Raw genomic sequence first — 24,961 nt, forward strand, 5'->3', positions numbered from 1 at the left:
AATTTTATGTGTAGAAATTATACTACTTAGCTTTATCTGTCTTAATAGATTATTTTTTATTCCCTGTGTGGGAATTGCAAACAAGTTGATATTCTACATCAATAAATACTTTTATTGAAGGCTGGTAATTCTTCTTAAAAATCAGCTAATGTAAAGTTTTGATTTTTGATAACTTCATATCAATCTCATCAGAAGAATTGGGAGTATAATGACCTCAAATCATTTCTTCCCAAAGTCATTTTTCAGTTATGTCATCATTTTTATGTTTGATCAGCCTATATTATTTCCAGAAAGGGGCAATTTGGGGACAAATCTGAAGTCGCATGCAAGTCTTGTCATAAATTTTTAGTGACAAAAATGTAATATTTTAAAAATAAGCATAACTAGTCAACAATTTTCAAATACTTGTTTATAGTATATTTGACTTTTGAAAACTTAAAATGAAAATAACTATAGATATCTGCAATGTGTTCAGAAATTAAACACTTTATTATCATTTTAAAGAACTTCGGTTTTAAATAAGTCCTCTAGCATAGCTTTTCAAGCTTTGGCCTGCATCAGCATCATCTGGAAGGCTTCTTAAAATGCTGACCCCTGGATCCTACCCCCAAGAGACTCTGTGATTCAGGGTGTCTGAGGTAGTGTCCATGACCTTTCCTTTGTAACAGTGTCCTAGGTGATACTGCTTCTCTTTTGTGGATCATACTTTAAGGAGCGTTGCTATAGTCCACATTTAAGACTATTGAGATACCATTGTGAAATGGAGCTAAAGCAAGAAATTAATCAAAACTTAAAAAAGAGCCAGATCTGTTTCTAGCCTCAATACTTCTTGTTTATTTGTTCAATCTCCAAGCTGAAAGTCTCCCTTGAAAACAGAGAAACAAAATCAAAAGCAAAATATTTCACTTCTGTAGTTTGAATAGTAAAAGACAAGCTCCATACGTGTCTTTGCTGAAAAGTACATCCAATCAGCCTGCAGACAGAAGCTGATCTGACCTATGTGATTTACCTTTTAAATCTTATTCCATTTTGGCCATCCTTTTCTCATTATATCTAAAACACACTAATAGCGTATATGAAAATTAGAAGCTGTAATAGAAAAATAGCAAAGACAGGTGATGAGAACCAGCAATCTTAAAATTGTAATTTACATTCCAGTGGGAGCCATATATGAAAAGACTTATTTTAATTTAGTCCCCAGTTAGGGGTCCAGTTTTAAGAGCAAAAATGAAACATTAAAATCGGCCTCTATAATATAGCTAGATTACAAGGAATAACATTTTGCAAGTTTCTCAAAACTTAGACTCCCACACAGGGTTAATTGCTATAAGCCATTAGTTGAGAACATTTTTTTCTAAGAAATATATATTAAACAAAAATATGAATGGAAACAACTGTTTCAAATATCTCAAACTGTGAAATTTTCATGTAAAATATTTTTTATGAAAAGAAAGAGAAGATTAGGCTCTAATATAAGTTTTGAATTTCTCAAATTTCTCATTTGTTTTTTAGTGTATCAGTGGAAACACAATATCCTAAAGATAAAAAGGAAAACAGTTTTATCAAAATTCATTTTTTGCAATTTTTTTTTAAAGAAGACCAAGTCAATTCAGACAGCATGATGAAAAATCAAACTAAAGTAGATAGGTCTGCTGTTTTTCTCTATTTGCTACCATTCTAGCTTCATTCTCTACCCTTTCTATGTTGCTGTCAGTCCAAGAACCCTGAGCACCCTAGGTTCCCTTGACAGCCAGCTTCAGTTGGGTTTGGATAATGAAAGCATGGGCAATTTAAAAGACAGGAGAGAAACTAAGATATTTCTTCCCTGCTCCCTGCATACTATCATATTTATCCCTGACAATCATTCCTGTGTGACAGTAACTTCACTAGTACTTATCCAAGATTCTAGCTTTAATGAACATGAGTATCTATTTCCCCCCTTTCCCTCCAAGCCCCTCAAGATGGGACTGTTTGTAGTTGTTCTCTGGTATTTCAACATCTATTGCTTTATCTTTCAACCCAAAACCATGTTGTGTATTGCACGACATTTAGAAACCCTCCTCGCCCTTATCAGAAACAAGCAACACCCCTCACCAGTTAAAATAATAAAAAATGTGCAGATTTTACCAAATGTCCCTTGGGGAAAACGTTCTCCCCCAAACCAGCTGAGAACCTTTGCCATCAACCATCTCATGGTCAATAAGTATTCTATTATTTAAAGTATATTTAAATAATTGGAGTAGAATTTTGACTCATATAACAGAAAGTGATTGTTTTTTAAAATAGGAAAAATATCGATAATGTTAGAAAAGTAAATCATGGTTAATTAAATCAGTATGGTAAGATTACATTAGATCATGAACAATCTTTAATCTTTACAAACGTATAGTAATAGTTTTTAATGATGTAACTATGTAATTTTCTTAATAAAACATTATTCTTCCAAATTAAAATATTATCTAAACAATAAATAACATTCCCAAAATGAATATATTACAAAACAATCAGATATTACATGAAATCATGTAAATTATTCTAAAGAATTTTAAGAATATGCAACTTGCCCAAAGCATATAAGACTATCATTATTAACATTTTTTTTTATTGTGGAAAAATAAGTTGTGCTAAAAATTTTTGAAAACATTTTTAAAAATATCATAAAGTGGTCAGTATTAATGCTGTTCACCAAGCACTTTCGGGTCTCAGCTTACTGAGCATAAGACATGATTGCACTTATCTGCCCCAATGAACTTAAGCCTCCACATATAACTTTCTTTACCCAAACAAATATGTGCAATATCATTTTTTTCTTTTATTTTTTAGAATTATGTTCTGTAATTGGCTCTCATACTTAAACACAGTGATAGTAGGTATTGGTCAATCGCACATATAATGATAAATAACATCAGTTAGTCATAATTACTTAGTCCAGTTCGAACATATTTCATTTTTTATGCCCATCCTGAAATTTCGAGCTAGTGAAAACAAAGTTAACTTCTTGTTAACTCATCATTCATGATGAAGGTAGGGATAAAGCACTGCATATAATTATAAACATCTTAGATTAGATTTAATATCATATTAATTCACAGGGAAATATATTTAATCTCTTAAATAAATTAAAAGCTAATATTTGTATCATATAATTCTTAGTACTTTAAAAAGAGTAAACTACTTTGCAATTAATTCTCTCTAAAATTATAAAATAATCCTTCAATTATTAGCTCATCTACTCTTAACCCCTGAGAATTGTGAAAACTGGAAGTCTGCTAATTGTAGCATATCTGAATTTCAACTCCATATCATTTAAATCCCCATCCAGTGATTTCCTAATATTATTTCCTTTCTAATACCATTAATTTGTAGATCACAAAATAGGGTAGAATATGTAGACTAACACGTACTTTTGTTCTCTAGCTGGCAGAATAAAAGAAAAAAACTAATATTTAAAAGTATCTGCAATACACCAGGAAACATGAATGGGTTAGTCCATGTGCAAATTCATTTAATCCTCACATCTATACTGTAGGTGTTTGCTACTATTGCTGTTTATGTGATATTTAAAATTATAGATGGAGCAAACTCAGCTATATTACTGTATTTCCCAAATCACTACTCAGATGTATAAACAGCAGCTGCTCTTAAAGCAGCTTTTCCTTCATAAAAGGACTAGTGCAGTAGTAAAAACCATAGTCTCTTACAGTAGCTTTGAGTGTCAAAATGTAGGGAGAAGTCAGCAAGCAGAAAAGAGAGAAGGTTAGGTTTTCTTTTGGCCATAGATTTCCGGCTCAAGCACATTGCACGTGGAAATCGTAGGGCAATCATTTTGGTTCTAGTTTAGTGATTCTTTGTTGCACTGGCATGAAGTTGGACAGGAGAATGATAGCGGGTCTCAAATGGATATTCACAGGGGAATGTGAACTCTGTGGAGGCAGGATTTTTAGCTATGGAATTTGCTTAAATAAATTTCAAGTTATCCTGTTCAAAGCATCATCCCCAAAATATTGGCTATAGCTTAGTGAATTGTGTGTTTTGGAAAATCAATAAATGAGACAATCAGATGCACATTTGGAAAACAAAATGAGAATGTAAGAATTAAAATCAGAGGAAAAGATACTGGAAGAAGTGACAAAACACATGCATTATTATATTATAATTGTGAAATTTACCTCAGTAGTGGTCCATTATTTTTGTCTAATAAAAATTATCTTATAGTGTTCCTATAAAGATATAATTGTGTAAGTACTTAATGTGCACTGACTGAGAGAAACTTTTGCAGGTCTATTTGGGATACTATTGTATTGTAATACTATTGTCATACAAAATGTACCTTGTCATAAGAGTAATGCCAATCTCCGTGCTAGAAGCAGTCCAGTTACAGTCACTGTTGCGGCTATAGTCAATAACTTAGCACATACGAGTTTCAATAACCAGCTTTCTGGAATATGATGTATAAAACCTTACTTTCTGCATTCGGATATTTGTGTGTGTGCATGCATGTGTGTGAGTCCAGTTACGGTCACTGTTGTGGCTAGTCAAGAATTTAGCACATACTAGTTTCAAAATCCAGCTGTCTGGAATATGATTTGTAAAATCTTACTTTCTGCATTTGCATACTTGTGTGTGTGTGTGTGTGTGTGTGTGTGTGAGAGAGATTAGATGAGATGTTAAAACCTCTTTAAATTTCAAAACAGATATTTGGTTTATTACTCTTTATCATTTCTGAGCCATAATATCATGTTGGTTGAAAATTAGTCAGGATTAGAGAAGAATGATGCTTATTTTTGGAAATTAATTGTTCTGTGTCAGCTTTCACTACTGTTTCTCCTCCCCTCCATTGACTTCAGTCACAAACAAGTCTTTTAAAATACTCTGCTACATTATAGAAGAATAGCCTGGTGAGTGAGGAGCTAACAGCGGTAACAGAAACCATTAAACCTTACACAAATGATGCCAATAAGGTTTGCCACAGCAGCAGTACTGCATTCAATTATAAATAATAACACGACTACAAGTGTGTGCCCTGGGCTTTCAGCTGATTAAATATCATAACTATGCAGGCTCCAGTACAGAGGTATAAAAGAAAGATTTTCAGTTTTTACCTAGGAACTGAAACTCTATCACTTAAGTGTTAATTGGTGTTACATTGTGCAACAATGCTGTGAACTGAAAAGGCAAGGCAAGGACTCCCTGCTGTAATGTTAAAATGGTATGCATCCATTATCGGCTTGCTAAATTATCAGTAGTTTGTACACCATCTCATCTAGTTGAAATAATGCAGGGGAACAGTAGGGGGTGAATGGGACAAATCTGCAAACTGACAAATAGATTCAGTTCATGAAGATCTGAATTGTATCTTACTATCACATATCCTAAATTTTCTGTCTATAAATGATTAATAAGAGAAGGAACTTAAATGAGACTTAGTCAATATTAGAGGTAATGTCATATAGATGCGAGCTTTTGTAATTAAAAGGCATATGTAATATTTTGTACTATGTCCATAATATACACAAATAAAAGTAAATATTCAATGTTGTCAATATTTTTTTTTCAAGATGAAGTCTTGCTCTGTCACCCAGGCTGGTGTGCAGTGGCACAATCTCGGCTCACTGCAACCTCCACCTCCCAGGTTCAAGCAATTCTCCTGCCTCAGCCTCCCTAGTAGCTGGGATTACAGGTGCCCGCCACAACAACCAGCTAATTTTTGTATTTTTAGTAGACACAGCATTTCCCCATATTGGTCAGGCTGGTCTCAAACTTCCGAACTCGTCATCTGCCTCAGCCTCCCAAAGTGCTGGGATAACAGGTGTAAGCCACTGTGCCCGGCCTCAACGTTGTCAATATTTATATTGAGTTATAATGTCAGATTCCTGGGGATTGTTCTGACCAAAACAAAACAAAAAGGAGTCATAATTATTGAAATATTCATAACTCATTTTACTCTCCGCAACAGCATGAGGTAAATCAATGTCTCCAATTGACGCAGGAGGAAAATGCCATTCAAGAGTTGATGTCAAGAGAGGTATACAATAAGTCAAGATGCCCATTTCTAATTCCCAATTTTGATCTCTTTGTACTGGAAAATGATATTATTTACAAATATGTCAAAATTGAGTGTAGTGGTGAAATAGGGTTGTCTCTTTTTTCAAATTTTCATATTTTGTTAAACTTACACATATTGTATTATATGGAAGAAGCCCCATAATCCCTCAGGGACTTATTTCATAAAAATATAGGTAACTAAAGTACTTGATTATCTGAACATTTTTACCAGTCTACCTTTATTGATTCAGCATAGTCTGTTGGTAGTCATGAATGCTTTTTAGATATGCACATGAAAAATTATTGACTGTGATTGATAAACTCTCAGTTGTATGACCTTTCACCTGATAGATTTATTAAGAGTTTGACAGCATTTTTATTGTATGTATCCTAGTGTATGGGGGAGTAATTCGTGTTAAATTGTAGTGTTTTTTAATAGAAAATAATAAGACTGTCCTAAGATTTGATAAACCCTAGAATTGTACTGGTACAATTTGGGTAGCCCTCAGCAATATGTGGCTACATGAATTTATTAAAAATTATGTAAAATTTATAATTCAGTTCCTTAGTCTCACTAGCCATCTACATACTGTCTAGCTGCAAGTGGCTAGTAGCTACCATACTAAACATTTTCATTGTTGCAGAAATCCTACCGGACAGTGTTATTTTAGAACATAAACAGCTCATAAGACACGGGGTTGTTTATATAATTTTTCATATAAGATATACTAGAAATACTAAATATATAATATTCACTTTAAGTATAATATTTATGACTCAAATATTGCAACTATCACACAGGAAAGTTAAAATAACTTTAGTTAACATGGTAAAGAATTGAGTGACAGGAACAATACAGAAGATGTGTATGAGAAATTCCTTTTACAGATTACAAGCAGTAAGAATGCAGCTGAAAAGTGAATCACTGAATTTGAAGACAGGTCCATAGATATTATCCAAACTGAAACCCAAGGAGAAATAAAAGAGTAAAAATCATCACTAGTCATTATCATAATCAACCAGACAATATAGCAGAATATCAATCTAATATCTGTGATTAGGATCTTAGAAAGATGGGAGAATAAAATAGGTCAGAAGAAATATTTGATGTAATGGCTAAGACTATTCAGAAAATAATAAAAACCAACAATCCACAGTTTCAATTAGTTCAGAGATATCTAAGAGGCTAATAATAATAATAAAATGAATGCACAAACAAATAAAGCAAGACATAGCACCAGAGGGTAGACAGCTTTGCAGAGAAGGAATTCCAGAAATCTACAGAGGGGTCCTTTTGAGTGTTTAGAAGAATGCTAATTAGTGAGTACATTGATGGAACTACCCAAGGTCAAGGAAATAACCATGTGAAAAATTTAAGAAAACAGAGTCTAACACTGACAAAGGGGAGGAAATAGGGCCTATTCCTACCAGGAAGGGTGGAATATCTCAAAATTCCTGGAGCAATATGTGGAGTACACAGAAACATCTTGACTCAGTACTAGGAAATATTTAATCCTATACTAAACACTAATCTAACATGATGAACCTTAAAAGACCATTGTATTAGTCCATTTTCATGCTACTGATAAAGACATACATGAAACTGGGCAATTTACAAAAGAAAGAGGTTAAATTGGACTCACAGTTCCATGTGGCTGAGGAGGCCTCACAATCATGGTGGAAGCAAGGGGGAGCAAGTCACATCTTACATGGATGGCAGCAGGAAAAGAGAGCACTTGTGCAGGGAAACTCCAAAGAGAGCACTTGTGCAGGGAAACTCCCCCTTATAATACCATCAGATCTTGTAAGACTTGTTAGCTATCATTAGCTATCATTAGTACAGTATGGGAAAGACCTGCCCCCATGATTCAATTACCTCCTAGCACAACATGTGGGAATTCAAGATGAGATTTGGTTGGGGACACAGCCAAACCATATCAACCATTCACGTTTTCATGAAGGGATTAGAGTATTACCACCAAGTAATGTAACTACACCACAAAACAACACTGAACAATATTTATAGGAATATAAATATTTGCACCCAATTTTTAAAATTTACAATGTATGTCATCCAATAAAAAATTACAAGACATGCAAAAATGCTCATAGAAAGAATCCGTGAATAGGAAAAAAAATCAGTCAAGTAAAGTAACTCAGGAATGGAAAACCAAATATTGTATGTTCTCACTCCTAAATGGGAGCTAAGCTATGAGGATGCAAAGGCGTAAGACTGACACATTGGACTTTGGGGTCTCAGGGATAAAGTATGGAAAGAGGGTGATAATGAAAGATTACAAATAGGGTGCAGTGTATACTGCTCGGATGATGGGTGCACCAAAATCTAAGAAATCCCCACTAAAGAACTTACTCATGTAACCAAACACCACCTGTTCTCCAATAACCTATGGAAATTAAAAAAAAAAAAAAAAAAAAAAAAAGATCCTGGACTGTCAAAGGTACTAGTAGGACATTACGACATTAATTTTTTTCTTATTTTCAGAGTTCTGTAGAAGCATAAAGCGTAAAAAGATGCAAATATAACTTCTAGGGATGAAAGTGCAATATCTGGAAGAAAATATACACTAGATTCAATAAACATCAGTTTAAACATTGCAAAGAGAAAACACTAACTAACCTGAAGACATAGTAATAGGAATTATTAAACACAGAATGCAAATAACACAAAGAGAAATGGTGAGCTATGAAACAATAATTGAAGTCACCAAAAGGAGGTCAGAAAATTATGTGAAGAAATAATGACTGTTTTTCAAATATGAAAGTACTATAAATCCACAAATCTAGGATGTTCAGCGAAGCTCAAGTACAAAAATCCTGAATAAAATGATACTTAAGCACGTTATCCTCAAATCATTCAAAACCAATGATAAAGGAAAAATCTTAAAGACAGACAGAAAAAAGACACATTACATACAAAGAGAAATAAAAGAGATGATTGATAGTAGATTGCTCATTGTAAACAAGTAAGAAAACACATTCTTTTAGGGCACTAAAAGAAGAAAAAAAGACTACATAGAATTCTACATGGAATAAAAATATATTTCAAAAAATAGGGTAGAATAAAGACTTATGTGGCTATACAAAAACAAATAATTTCTTATCAACAGGCCCACACTAAAGGAATTATTAAATAAGTTTCCTTAGAAGAAAGAAAATGAAATTAAAGTCTTAAAAAAAGAATAGTACGTACTAGGGCTTTTTTGGGGTTTCTTATCTGTGGCATAAATGGGGCACATGCCATTGAGACTGTGTCTGCCCCAGGAGGCTTTCTAAGTCTTGGGGCAACTGGTTTTCAATGATCCAAGGCTTTTGTTGTCTCTTGATGCCTTATTTGTCAAAAACAAATATACTTCAAATAACTTGTTGCATGTGAGTGTGTTCAGCTCACTCAGACAAGTTGGTAACCACTACAAAGTGAAAGTGAACCTGCTTCACAAGGGGGTGCACCTTTTTTTTTTTTTTTTGAGAGAGTCTCCCTCTGTGGGCCAGGCTGGAGTGCAGTGGCACGATCTCAGCTCACTGAAACCTCTGCCTCCCACGCTCAAGCAATTCTCCTGCCTCAGTCCCCCGAGTAGCTGGGATTACAGGGATGTGCCACCATACCTGGCTAATTTTTGTATTTTTAGTAGAGACGGGATTTCACCATGTTGGCCAGGCTGGTCTTGAACTCTTGACCTCAGGTAATCCACCCGCCTTGGTCTCCCAAAGTTCTGGGATTACAGGCGTGAGCCACCGTGCCCATCCCAGGGGGGGGGGGTGTGGCACATTTTTGTGGGCTTTTCCTCCAGTAGCCCCACCTTGTTCCCAAGGTGAAGATTTAAGAAAGTTGTCCTCATGGCTCTGGCGGGAGAAGGGGATCAGTAATCATTATTTCTCAGAGGTTTTTCTCTAATAAAAGGCCTGCTCCCCAAGGAGAAACATATTTCCTGAGATTTATTTCAGCTGGCAGATCATTTCTCCCATTTCAGTCCTTTCTGACATTCATGGTTTCCCTAAGGGGAAAAGAGTAGACATAATCAACAGGGGTCAGGGCTTCAGGAAAATGGATTGGGAAGGCTGCAACCAAGGGAAGAAATTAAAAGATGCTTGCAAAGGTCACAGCCTAGAGACACAGACCATTAAGAAAGTATATTTAATCTCACCATTGTAGAACTTTTTTTCTTCCTCACACCTTACCATCATGCCATTGAGTATCTGCTATAACCGTGGGTTACAGCTGAAAGAGTTATAGATACAGGCTGTTTCTGAGAAGTACTTAAGATTAAGGTCAAGGTAGAATAGAAACAAGGACACTAGAGGAATTTGAAGAATATGGCACATATAGCTAAAACAAACACTAAAGATAGTCAATTTTTAGTCATATTAACACAAATTCTCACACTAAACATCTAAACCTAATTTTGTGTGTGTGTATGTGTGTGTAAGAGAGTGTTATTCATCTCAGCCTTCTGGATTTGTATTTTATTAATCTGTTATTCACTTTGTAAAGTTTTTGTCTATTATTACTACCATTTTTTTTGTCTCTTATTATAGCACCTAAACACCCTAAACTGGATTCTACATAAAGGGAAAAAAAAAAAAAAAAAAAAAGAAATTGAAGAAAAAAAGAGAATTGAAGAAAAAATACATAAAAGGAATATGTAATCTTTTGTTTTTCTTATTTTTCATTAATCTAAATAATAACTATTTGTTTAAAGAAATGTTGGCAAGAAAGTATTAGATTATATAAGTTTCTATTACTGGGATAAAATTTTAGGATTTCAACAACAACAAAATAAAACTACAAAAAATATGGAAAGGTAAAATAAAGAAACAAAAATTCCTCTGTCTGAAGAGCTAAAGCAACCATATTCAAATTCAGATATGACAATGATGTTGAAATCTTTAAACAGTGATTTTGAAATAACTATGATTAATATATTTAGGGATATAATAGAAAAAATATATAACATGAAAGAACAGATGGTTAAGGAGACAGATGCAGACGATAAGAAGCAATCTAAATGACATGATAAAAATTAAGTACTATAACAGAAATAAAAAATGAATTTGGTGAACTTATAGGTAGGCTGGATACACTTGAGGAAAAAGTAGTGAGTTTGAAGATCGGTTTATAGAAACTTCAAATAATAAAATGTAAAGAGAAAAAACTACACAGAACATCTAAGAACTGTAGGATAGTTTCAAGATGTATAACGTAATTTTACATTTGTACGATGTATCAGTGTACAATTTATACATTTGTACAATGTATAATTGTAATTGTAATACCGGAAAAAGAAAGAGATAATGAAGCAGGAGAAATATCTGAAGTAATAATAGGCAAAAACTTACTCAAGTGAATGACAGACAATAAGCACAGATTCAGAAGGCTGAGATGAATAATTCACAAACACACACACACACGCACACACACACACACATACACACACCACATTCAAACTGCGGAAAACCAAAGACAGAAGAAAATCTTAAAGAAATCAGAGGACAGGACAAAACAAAACAGAGTACTGTACTTGTGGAGGCATAAGAATAAGAATTACGATGACCTTTTCATCAGAAATGAGATGAGTAGGTATAGCATATAGTGAAACATTTAAAGAGGTGAAAGAAAAACATGGCCAATCTAAAATTCCACATCAGGCAAAATTATCCTTCAAAACGAAGAACAAATAAAGACTTTCTCAGATAAATGAAAACTGAGGGAAATTATCACCAGTACACCTGTCCTTCAAGAAATATTAAACAAACTTCCGGCATATAGAAGATTATATAGGTCACAGACTTGATTCTACATAAAGAAATGAAGAGATTTAAAGAAAAAATACATAAAGGAAAAATGTAAACTTTTATTTCTCTTAGTTTTAATTGATCTAAATAATAACTGTTTGTTTAAAGAAATGTTAGCAAGAAAGTATTTAATTGTAGCCTGTGGATAAATCAAATAAATAACAGCAATGACACAAGTTACTTTAGAAAATAATTGGGAGCACATTGTTAAATGTAGTACATGTGATAGATGGTATCAATTGACAGTGGGGGATTACTTAAAATATGTATTGAAAACTTTGGGTTGGCCATGAAAAGCAATATTTTCAAAAATATAGTTATGATGCTAAAAGAAGAGATAAAATAAAATATCATTACATTACATTATAAATGAAAACAAGATAAGGCAAGAAAGTCAAGGGAATAAAGAAAAAGAAGAATGAATACAACCAGGAGAAATCAGTTGCAAAACATGGAAGCTATTAATAAAATTTTTACAAATAATCACTGTTAAATATAAGCTGTCTCAATACATTAATTAAAAGATTGTTAGAATGGATCAAAAATTACACCTAAGTATATGTTATCCATAAGAAACACATTTTAAATATAATGATACTAATAAGTTAAAAGCAAATATATAAAAAAAATATATCATGCTAACATTAATAACAGTAAGCAGGAGTAGCTATATTAGGTTAAGACAAAGTAGACTTCTGAAAGAGAAAAACTGCTTGGGATAAGAAGAGGCATTACATAATGATAAAAGAATCAATTCTCCAAGATGATAGAAGAAGCAATAATTTAGATGCACTTGTAACAGAGCATCAAATATATGAGTAAAATAACATCAGACTGAAAGATAAATTACATAAATCTACCTTTATAGGTGAAGATTTCAACATCCCTCTGAAAATAACTAATACATCAATAATAGCAAAAATAGTAAACATATAAATCACATGAACAGCATTAGCAATCACCTTGTTCTAATTTACATTTGTAGAATACTCTATTCAACAACAAAAAACACACGTTCTTTTCAAGCTTACATGGAACACAGGATATCAACAGTGTGATTTTTAAAACAAAATTTAATTAAAAAGAATATGAAGCATAAAAATACGTTTTTGGACCAAATGGAATTAAACTAAAATCAGTAATAGAAATATAGTTGAAAAAAACTTCCAAATTTGGAAACTGATCAAGATACTTCTAAATGATACATAATTCAAATTAGTTATCTTAAGGACTCTTAGAACATATTTTGAACTACATAAAAATGCAATATACCTTTTGAATAATTGTGAAGTATGGCAAAAGCACCACTTAGAGGGAAATTTATAGCACTAAAGACTATATTAGAAAAAAGGGAAAGATCTAAAATCTATAACCCAATAATCAACTGAACCAAAAGTTATTTTTTGTTGTTGTTGTTGTTTGTTTTTTGAGAAGTTAGAAATTTTAGAGAAATGGCATTCTTACATTGAAAGCTGGGAGTACATTCACAAATGTTAGTTTTATAGAAGGATAACTTAGATCAATAGACACTTAGCTAGATTAACAAAAAAAAAAAAAAGCGAGGGGAGAAGATCCAAATAACCACAATTTGCCATAAATGACAAAGGTGACGTTATAACTGATCCTACAGAAATACAAATGATCCTCAGACACTATTATGGAAACCCCTATGTATAAAAACTAGAAATTCTAGAAGTAGTGAATAAATCCCTAGAAACACACAGTCTTCCAAGATTGAAGCAGGAAGAAGCTGAAACACCAAACAGACTAATATCGAGTTTCAAAACTAAATCCGTAATAAAGAACCTAACAAAAGATCTTTAGAACAGATGGAGTCACTCTTGAATTGTACCAGACATACATAGAAGACCTAGTACCGTTTCGACTGAAACTATTCCAAAAAATTGAGGAGGTGGGAGTCCTCCCTAATTTGTTTTATGTGGCCAGCATTACCCTGATAACAAAACTTAGCAAAGACACAGTGAAAGAAGAAAACTACAGGCCAATATCCCTGATGAACATAGACATAAATATCCTCAACAAAATATTAACAACCTGAATTCAACAGCACATCAAAAATTTAATTCACCGTGATCCAGTAGGCTTCATTTCTCAGATGCAAGATTGGTTCAACATATACGAATCAATAAATGTAATTCAACACCTAAGTAGATTTAAAACAAAAACCATGTGATTATCTCAATAGATGTGGAAAAACCTTTTGATGAAATTCAATATCCCTTCATGATAAAAAAAAAAAAAAAAAAAAAAAAAAAAAACCCTCAAGAAACTAAGTAGTGAAGGAACAAACCTCAAAATTACAGCCACCTCTGAGAACGTGAAAGCCAAAATCACACTGAATGGACAAAAACTGGAACCATTCCCCCTGAGAACTGAAACAAGGCAAGAATGCCACTCTCACCATTTCAATTTAACATAGTACTGGAAGTGCTAGCCAGAGCAATCAGTCAAGATAAAGAAAGAAAAGGCATCCAAAAAGGAAAAGAAAAAAAAACAAAGTATCTCCTCTAGCGGATGATACGATTCTATACCTAGAGACCCCTAAAGACTCCACCAAAAGACTCCTGGAAGTGATCAATGACTTGAGCAAAGTTTCAGATACAAGATACAAAAATCAGTAGCATTTCTATATACCAATAGCATTCAAATTGACAGCCAAATCAAGAACACAAACCCATTTACAATAGCCCTCACAAAAATAAAATGTGTAGGAAGACATCTAACCAAGAAGACAAAAAAATCTCTATATGGAGAACTACAAAACCCTGCAAAAGGAAATCATACATAACACAAACAAACAAAAAAGCATTCCATGCTCATGTATTGGAAGAATCAATGTTGTTAAATGGCTATACTGCCCAAAGCCATCTACAGATTCAGTGCTATTCCTATCAAACTACTAACATTGCTTTTCCCAGAATTGAAAAAACAAAAACAAAAACAAACAAACAACAACAAAAAAAACTACTCTGAAATTCATATGAAACAAAAAAGGCCTAAAATAGCCAAAGCAATCCTTAGCAAAAGACAACGAAACCAGAAGTATCACATTCTGCAACTTCAAACAAACTATAAAGCTAGGTAACCAAAACAGAATTGCAAAAAAATAAAAATAAAAATATATATTCTGAAATTCATATGGAACAAAAAAGGCCTGAATAGCCAAAGCAATCCTTAGCAAAAAAAACAACAAAACTGGAGGCATAACATTCTCCAACTTCAAGCAAACTCTAAAACTAGGTAACAAAAATAGAATGGTACTTATACAAAATAGACACATAGATAAATGAAACAAAATGTAGAAGCCAGAAATAAAGTCACACATACACAGACATCTAACCTCTGACAAGGTTGACAAAAATAAGCCATAAGATAGGACTTCCTATTCAAAAAATGGTGCTGAGATAGCTAGTGAGCCATATGTAGAATGAAATTGGACCCCTACCTTTTCACCATACACAAAAATTAACTAAAGACGGATTAAAGATATAAATAATATGATTCAAACTACAGTAATCCTAGAAGAAAACCCAAGAAACACTATTCTGGGCATGGATCTTGGGAAATAATGTATGAGTAAGTCCTCAAAGGCGATTGCAACAAAAACAAAAACAATGACAATTAAACAAATGAGCTTGCACACAGAAAGAAAAAAAAAAAAAAACACCACCACTACAGACAACAACAACAACAACGACAACAACAACAAAACTATTAAAGGAGTAAACAGACAACCTACAGAATAGGGAAAAATATTTGTGAACTATGCATCTGACAAACGCGTGATATCCAGAATCTGAACTTCAACAGCTGAACAAGCAAAAAACAAATAACCCCACTAAAAAATGGGCAAAAGATATGAACAGATACTTCTCAAAAGAAGACACAAGCAGCCAACAAGCACATTAAAATGCTTATTATCTCTGATCATCAGAGAAACAGAGAAATGCAAATTAAAACCCCAATGAGATACCATCTCCACACAACTCAGAATGACTATTATCAAAAAGTCAAAGAATAACAGATGCTGCAGACAAAGGGGAACATTTATATACTGTTGGTGGGAATGTAAATTAGTTCAGCCACTATGGAAAGCAGTGTGGATATTTCTCAGAGAACTTGTATTTGACCCACCAACCCCATTACTAGGTTTATATCCAAAAGAAAACAAATTCTTCTACCAAAAAGACACACACACTCACATGTTCATCACAGCATTATTCACAATAGCAAAGTCATGGAATCAACCTAGGTGCCCACAAACAGTGAACTAGATAAAGAAAATGTTATGCATATATACCATGCAATATTATGCAGCAAAAAAGAGTAATAACTAAATCATGACCTTTGCAGCAATGTGGTTGGAGCTGGAGGCCATTATCCTAAGCAAATTAATGCAGAAACAGAAAACCAAATACCACGTGTTCTCACTTATGAGTGGGAAAGAGATACGGGATACTCATGAACATAAAGGTGCAACATTACACCCTAGGGGCTACTAAAGGGGTAAGGGAGGGAGGAGGACAAGGGTTGGAAAGCTAATTGTTGGGTACTATGCTCAGGATAATTTTACCTCAAACTGCAGCATCGCACAATATACCTGTGTAACAAACCTGCACATGTACCGCTGACTCTAAAATAAAAGTTGAAAAAGAAAAAAAAATCTATAATCAAGTTTTCACCTTTGTAAATTATAGGAATAAGAGTAATTTAAGGTAAATGCAAGCAGAAGAAAAAATAAAAATTAGAACAGAAATATGAATTGAAAATAGGCAAACAATAGGAATAAATCAAGGAAAACTAAAGTTGGTTTGTAAGATTAATAAAATTAGTAAACCTCTAGCCAGACTAACCAAAATTAAAAGAAGATGCAAAGTACCAATATTACAAATGAAAAAGGGGACATTACTATTGCTTATATGGACATTTAAAGAGTAGTTATGACTACAAATATATCTATGCCCATAAATTGGTAACACAGGTCTAAAGATAAGTTTATTGAAAAATATGACTATGTAGAAAATACTAAAGAATCCACAAAACAACTCCTGAAAGTGGTAGATAAACATAGTGAGATTGGTGGGGCATGGTAGCTCACTCCTATAATCCCTGCACATTGGGAGGTTGAGACATGAGCAGACACTTCTCAAAAGAAGTATCTGTTCATGGATAGCTTGAGGCCAGGAGTTCAAGACCAGCCTGGGGTAACATAGTGAAACCCTGTCTCTATTTTAAAAAATAAAAAATAAAATGTACTAAAGAAAATATATTTATAGCAAGGTGGCAGGATACAAGGTCAATATATGAAAGTTAATAGCCTTCCTATGCACCAGCAATGAGCACATGATATTTGAAATTAAATATAATATGATTTACAACTGTACCCCCATCAAAGACAAAAACAATAAATACTTGAGTGTTAGTCTAACAATACATATAATGTATCTCTATGAAGCAAATTATAAAACACTGATGAAAACAATAAAAGAAGTTATAAATAAATGGAAAGATAAAGATATGTCATAATCATTAACTGGAAGACTTAATATGTTTAAGATGCTAATTCTTTCCAAGTTGATCTGCAGATTCAATGCATCGCCAGCTCAAAGCTCAGGAGGCTATTTTGTAGATACTAGCAAACTAACATTAAAATTTGGATGGAAGGCAAAGATTTAGAATAGCCGACCTAATATTGAAGAAAAAGAAATTTGAAAACTTACAATACATGACTTACAGAGTTACTATAAAGCTTCAGTAATTCAAGTAAAGTTAGAATTAGTTAAAGAATAGATACATAGATCAATGAAACAGAATAGATAATTCAGAAATAGACCTACACAAATACAGAAAATTGATTTTTTACAACAGCACAAAGGCAATTCAATACAAAAATGATAGCCCTCCTTAATAAATGATGCTGTAACAATTGGACATCCATATGCCAGAAAAACAAAAACAAACAAACAAACAAACAAAAACAGACAAGACTTCAAACCTTTAACAAAATTAAAATAAAAATGTATTATAGACTTAAATGTCAAATACATAGGAGAAAATCTACCCAACTTTAGTGATGACTGGGTGATGCGTTTTTAGATAGAACAACTAAAGTATGATTCACATAAGATAAATGTGTAGATTGGTTTCTACTAAATTTAAAACTTTATGTTCTGCTAAGGAAACTGTAAAGAGGATTTAGAGAATTGCTGTGGACTGGGAGAAATATTTGCAAAAGACACATATGATAAATCATTTTAGTTATAAAGGGTTTGTGTAAAAATATATAAACCTCCTTGAATTCAATAAAAAGGAAACCACCTAATTAAGAAAAATTTTAAAAAGATGAACCTGAGGAGACACCTTACCAAAGAAAATATACAGATGAAAAATAAGTGTATGAAGACATTCTCGATGTTATCTGTCATTAGGGCAGTACAAATTAAAACGAGAAACCATGAAAGTTCTATTAGAATTACAAAATTTAAAAAAAAATACTGACATTCCCAAATGTTCTTAAAGATATTAAGCAATGGGAATTCTCATTCACTGTTGATCAGAATGTCAAGTGGTACAACCACCTTCGAAGACAATTTGACAATTTTTTACAAAGCTAAACATTGTCTTATCAAACAATCCATCAAATGTGCTCCTTGACATTTACTGAAATGGTCTGAAAACTTATGTCCACACAGAAACCTGCACATGAATGTTTATACCATCTTTATTTGCAGGTCCTGCAAACTGGAAGCAATCAAGATATTTTTCCACAGGTGAATGGATAAACAAACTGTGGTTCATCATACAATAGAATGCTATTCAGCAATATAGAAATGTGCTGTCAAGCCATGCAAAGGCATGCACAGATCTTAAATGTATGTTGTAAAGGGAAAGAACCTGATCAGAAAAGGCTACATTCCATCTCTCTGGAATAGGTAAACTTATACAGACTCTATAGGTTCTTATCGAGATTAGTGATTAACATAAATTAAAGCAGCAGTAAACGGGTTAAACAGGTGAAATACATGGGACATTTTCGGACAAATCGGTCTTTTCCATATGATAGTGTAATTATGGTACATAAAACTCATATCAAAACCCATAGAAATTTACATCACCAAGATCTCAGTGTGTGCAAATTGAAAAAAAAAATCGATTAGATGTTCAGAGGATCTCAGGACTGAAATTATACTATAGCAAGATTCTAACTGCCTTATAAATAAATAAATTCACTGTTGCATGGAATAAATTCACTGTTGCATGGGGTATTGACACGTAATTTTGGAAATATGTAGAATTATTAAAACTAAAGACAAAAAACTGTAAATCACTATTAAATTTTAGGTAATAAAATTGTTTCCCATGGAACTACAGTCTGAAACCTCTCTTCATGTATACTGGCTTGAGTAATTAAGAAAATTGAAATTGAATAATGGGAGACAGGTTTCTCACTGTTGGACTGGAAGGTTACAGATGGATAAGGGGGCCCAGAATGATTCTGGTGGAAATGGATGAAAGTAGAGGACATTGGTATGAACTCATAATTTATATATATATATATATATTTTTTTACAATGCTAAACAATTTTTTGTTATATATGTATATAAAACTATATATATAGTTACATATAGAAATATACACTGATATGTGTATATACATGTGTCAATTAGCACACATGTTTCTTCTTGCTCTGTTAGTTTAAAAAGCCTAGAATGAATGCTTCAGTCATATTTAATGTATCCAGGTCTTGATTACTTTGACCATTCTACATAAATGGAACCAGGATTTCTTGGAGAAGTGGCTGATTCAAACATTGGGGCAAGAAATATTAAAGATGAAAATAGAATCTCTTATGGTGCCAGAAGTAAGGAAGTACTAAAATAAATGCACAAAACAAACGCCTCATTAATGGGAGTATGTCAACAGCAAACAGGAATCATTCTCAAGAGCTCCCAAAGGCCATTAAAGCAATATTTTATTATAACCCAAAGAGTGAAATAAAGATTCATAAGTCCATTTTGAAATAAAGGATTGAATAAATGAATGAATGAATACATGCATCGACAAGAGGGAAGAAACAAAGACTTCTGCACCAAAAAAATTGAAAATAATGTACAGAGATTATCTGTCCTCAAGCTTAGGGAGCATAACTTCCCACTTCTCAAGCTTGGACTCCAAATAGCGACTTTCTTCCAGTTATGGAAAAAGAGACAAGTACATTAACTCAGTAAGGTGATCATAGTTAGGATCAATTGTGATAAAACATGTTGATAGTATGCACCATTAATATGGTGTAATGAGAATGACATTTTTACCTTCATGTTCCTCCTCCCCAACCCCATAACTCCTAGTCTAACAATAGGAAAAACATCAGACAAATCCCAATTGAGGAACATTCTACAAAATACCTATTAATCCTCAAAACTCTTAAGGTTATGGAAAACAAGAAAAGTCTGAGAAACCTTCATAGTCAAGAAACTCTTCACTAGGAAAATGACTGTTTCAATGTAATGTGATATCCTGTATGTGATACTGAAACAAAAAAGTGATGGTAGGTAAAAATTAAGCAAATCTGAATAAAATACGGATTTAGCTAATAATTATACTATATCAACATTGTTTCATTAATTGTAATAAGTATATCTTATTAATACTAGATGTTAACAATTGGGAAACCTGGGGTAGTTTGTATGGGAATTGTACTGTCTTGAAAATAGATTTATAGATCTAATTCTATTCAAAAATAAAAAGTAAAAAAAAAAAAGGGCAAAAGATTTGAATTAAAATTTTATAACAGATATATGAGTGTAAAATAAAATGTAAAAATATGCTCAACATTATTAGCTCTTAGCTAAACGCAGATTAACTCTACATACCTACAAAAACATCTAAAATTTTTAAAGATCTGGCAATTTCAAGTGGTGGAGAGGATGCAGAACAAATGGAATCCACATACATAGCTAGTGGGGTTGAAAAATGATGTAATCACTTTGGAAAAATCATTCAATAGTTTATTGGTAAGTTAAGTAAATATTAATGTATCCTAAGCCATTAATCTCCCTCCTAGGTAGTGAACAGAAATAATAGTAAATGGCCAAACAGAAAATGATATATATGTTTATAGAAAATTTAGTCATAATTGGAAAAAAAAATGGAAATACATCAAATCCCAGTCTGGTGAATAGATGAGCAACATTTACTACAACTTTCCACATAATAGAATACTATCCAATGATGTAAAAGAAGGAACAACTGATACATGGCACAACACAGACCAAATACAGATGCATTGTTATGTGAAATAAAACAGACTAAAGAAGCCTACAGGCTGGGTGCAGTGGCACACAACTGTAATCCCAGACTTTAGGAGACCAAAGTGGGAGGATCACTCCAGCTCAGGAGTTTGAGACCAGCCTGGTCTCAAACATAGCAAGACCTGTCTTTACTTATTTTTTCTTTTCTTTTCTTTCATTTTCTTTTCTTTTCTTTTTCTTTTTCTTTTTTTTTTTTTTCTTTTCAGAAATCTACGTACTAAATGGCTCTATGTGATTTTCTCTAAAATCATAATTATGACACAAAACAGATTAGTGGTTGCCAGGCAGGGACTTGGGTTGGACGTGGTTATAAAGGAATATGAAGGAAATTTTGGGGTGAAGGAAATGTTCTGGAACTTGATTTAAATTATGTTTGTATGACATACCTTTTTTCAGAACTCAGAGGATATATACATAAAAATAGAAAGATTTACTATATGACTTTTATAACTTAAGCCTGACTTTTAAAATATTGCTCCTATTGCCTTCTCAAAATATCTGTAATAAACAAGTGGAATAACTTACATTAAAGCAACTTCCATACTTCAAAACATTATGTAATATGAGCATCAGTATAATAAAAATTGCCTCAGGCGTTGGAAAAAAAAACAGAGTAGTTAATGATTTGATACTAGAATATGATTCTGACCCTCTCTGAGCTTCAGTTTTCACTTCCTTGTTACTGCAGATGTTTGTATGAGAATCAGATGAGGTGATGCCTGGATATAGTCAGGGCGTATCTGAGATTCAAAGACTTCAATCAATGCATGACACATTATTGTTGCTATTTCTGCTGCTACTATTATTACTGCTACCAGGAGGCCTGTCAATACTAAAATTTATAAAATAATGTATTTATCAGGCTTTTTGGTAGGCATATATTTTAAAGGCTTATTAATATAGAGAAAAACATTTTGATACATGAAATAGAACCTGTTTTGAAGAACTTTGGCAGCTGTAAGTCAGGACTAAGTTAGTAGCCAGGATAAAAAGTCTGGGGCCATTCAAAAAGAAACTTTTAGTTTTTTTCTGTGTTTCTGTATCGTTTTATGATTACCTTCATAAAATCATTAATACTCAGTTTTGGGATTACATTTGTCCATTTTTGTCTTTAGTCTGTTCATGACTTGCGGGGAGAAAACATATTCATTGCTTGCTGTTTTTTATTCTTTACATTCACAGAGGAAACCCAGTGCCTACCACTTAGTAGAAACTCGAGAAATGCAAGCTGAGTAACTAAGAATCATGTCCAAGATTTTTTTCAGCCATATGGTTGTTTTAATAAATTATGATAATATCTCTAAGACACACAATAAATATCTGTAGTCACCTAAAAGGATATTTGATTTTTCTAAAAAAAGAAGTGAAAATCAGAAGAGCGTGATCATTTAGAATCAGATTACCCGTCTTTCTTTAATTCTTCACTCTTCCACGTAATTATTCCTCTTTATTCTATTGATGGAGGTTCATGTATTTTGAAAATTTATTTTGCTATATATAAAATATTTATTTAAGCTGTTCTAATATATAATATATTTTAATGTAGTAAATTTCTAATTTATTATCTTCCAAATTAACCTTTTTCCAGAAAATTAATTTTTCTGGCTATTGATCAAAACCGATAGTCCTTTTATGTACAATGGCAGTCCTAATCAATAAATCATGCTCTGAAATAATATTTTTTCACATTGGCAAAGTATATTTTAGTTGACAATTCTAAGATGCATTACATATTCTAAATAAAGAATAATACAAACTAATTAAAAATAATATTTACCTCAACCTAGATATAACCCTATTAACTTTAGCATGCATCTTAAGTGTCTATGTTTAGAAGTCTTATATTTCTATTAACTTATTTTTATGAATGAAATATGTTTGGTGGAGAAAACTTCTAAATAAAAATAAACAAATATATAGAGGGTAAGATTAGCTATAATGCCATGTGCCTCCTCCAACTATTGCTAACAGGTTAGCATGCAGCTTTCCAGCTATCGTGTATATATATATATATATGTGTGTGTGTGTGTGTATCATATATACACACACACACACGACATATTTACACACACACACATACATATATATATCATATATATGAGAGAAAAAAGAGAAAGCGTGTGGGAGAGAGAGAGAATGGAATACTTGTAAAAAATGTAGAAGCTCCTAAAATAGGCAACAAGCAAAATGCTGTCATTAAAAGAGGAAAATTAAACCTTTGTGCCAATTCACATTGAAAACTTCCCAAACACCTGGAAACTTTACCTTCAGTTCACTACATATCAGCTTGATGCCATATTTTAGCTGCTACTTTACATTATAATGACATGGTAAGGAAGAGACAAAACTGTTGTTTCCCTGCTGACGATCTAATCAATACACACCTGTTTTCTGCTGGGAACACTACAGCCGTAGATGTGGTGGCTTTTTAACCTGAAAAACGATGACAAAGTAGCGTGCTGAAAACATATGAATTTGACAAACTTTCACATACTGTTTTCAAATTGAATACGAGCAGTGGGATGCTGGCATAGGTGACGATTTCCTTGATGACAGATTACGATGCATCAGATAAAAGTTACAATCATTCATGAAAAAGAAGAGGAAATCCAGTCATGACATGAAACTATAGAATATATACTTAATGTTTTCTAATATTATTCAGATGTATTTCATTTTAATATGTAAAAGTTTTTTCTAAAAGCAACATAGTTAAAGTCAACACTATACATAGAAGTAGGAGTATAGGGGACATATTTGACTTTTTCATGAATTATGTGCGTTAATACATTTCAGACACAATAAAAAGCTCTGAATATGATGTTTTGGGCAATTGTTTCCATTTTCTTTGAAATTAGTTTTTTATGCAATACATATATAAAGATAAGCTACGTCTGAGTGTAAGTGCACCACCAATTATTATTCCTCCAAATTGGGATGCATTATCTACCTCATTGACCAATTTCATGCAAAATTGAACAAATTGGCCACATGATCAAATTGCTTTACTACTTAGAACAACCAAAATTAACACAGCCAAAAACAGTATTTAGTTTTTGATCAATTCAATTTTGTCATTTATTGAGTGTACTTTTAAAGAAAGTATTTTATATTTGTGGTGAAGATAAATAGCAGTTTAGAAGCTATGCAAAATTACCATCTGTATTAGCAAGTACAAATATACCTCCTTATTAATTATTAAAAATAAAATTCAAATCTTTCTATATTTATCTACCGATATACTTATTGATTTATTAGCCAGTTATTATTTTTCACATGTGAGCATAAAAAAATAATGTTTGTCTTCTGGCTTTAATTAAGAAATGTTGATATAAAAATAATCTATCAAAACTATTGCATTTTGAGAGAAAATTACATTTTAACTGGAAATCATCTAGAAATTATAATTTTCAACTACTTATTTTCTGGAAAAAAAACACGTCTTTTCTAGATCTTCTCTATCTTGTTTATTTTATGGATAATATCATAATATAAAATTTAGTTATTTATACTATTTAGATACAACTGTGTTAAAGAATAAATCAGTTTTGAATATGATGCTAAAGATTCCAATGACACATTTCTGTTTATAACAGGAAATCTTAAATGGTACTGTAACAATAAGAAAAAAACAAATGAGATTAAAAAGTGTTAGCTTTTTTAAAAAAAAGTTTAAGTATGTAATAAAATTAATCAATCACCCAGTGGAGGTTTTAAGATACACAAATCCAAATATATTTTCTGTTCCCAACAGTCAATAGACCCCCTCAGT

General features: G+C 32.5%; 1 long non-coding RNA gene across 1 annotated transcript in view; it reads right to left on the reverse strand.

The window, feature by feature from the left end:
• Window positions 1–24,365, reverse strand: part of LOC110743131 — a 42,173-nt gene extending 17,808 nt beyond the window's left edge. Inside the window, exon 1 of the long non-coding RNA XR_002521660.2 lies at window positions 23,574–24,365. This is a non-coding gene — a long non-coding RNA (uncharacterized LOC110743131). The remainder of the gene's footprint in view (window positions 1–23,573) is intronic.
• Between the last annotated feature and the right edge of the window lie 596 nt (window positions 24,366–24,961).

This window comes from Papio anubis, chromosome 6 (genome assembly GCF_008728515.1).
Source record: "Papio anubis isolate 15944 chromosome 6, Panubis1.0, whole genome shotgun sequence".
Classification (NCBI taxonomy): domain Eukaryota; kingdom Metazoa; phylum Chordata; class Mammalia; order Primates; family Cercopithecidae; genus Papio; species Papio anubis.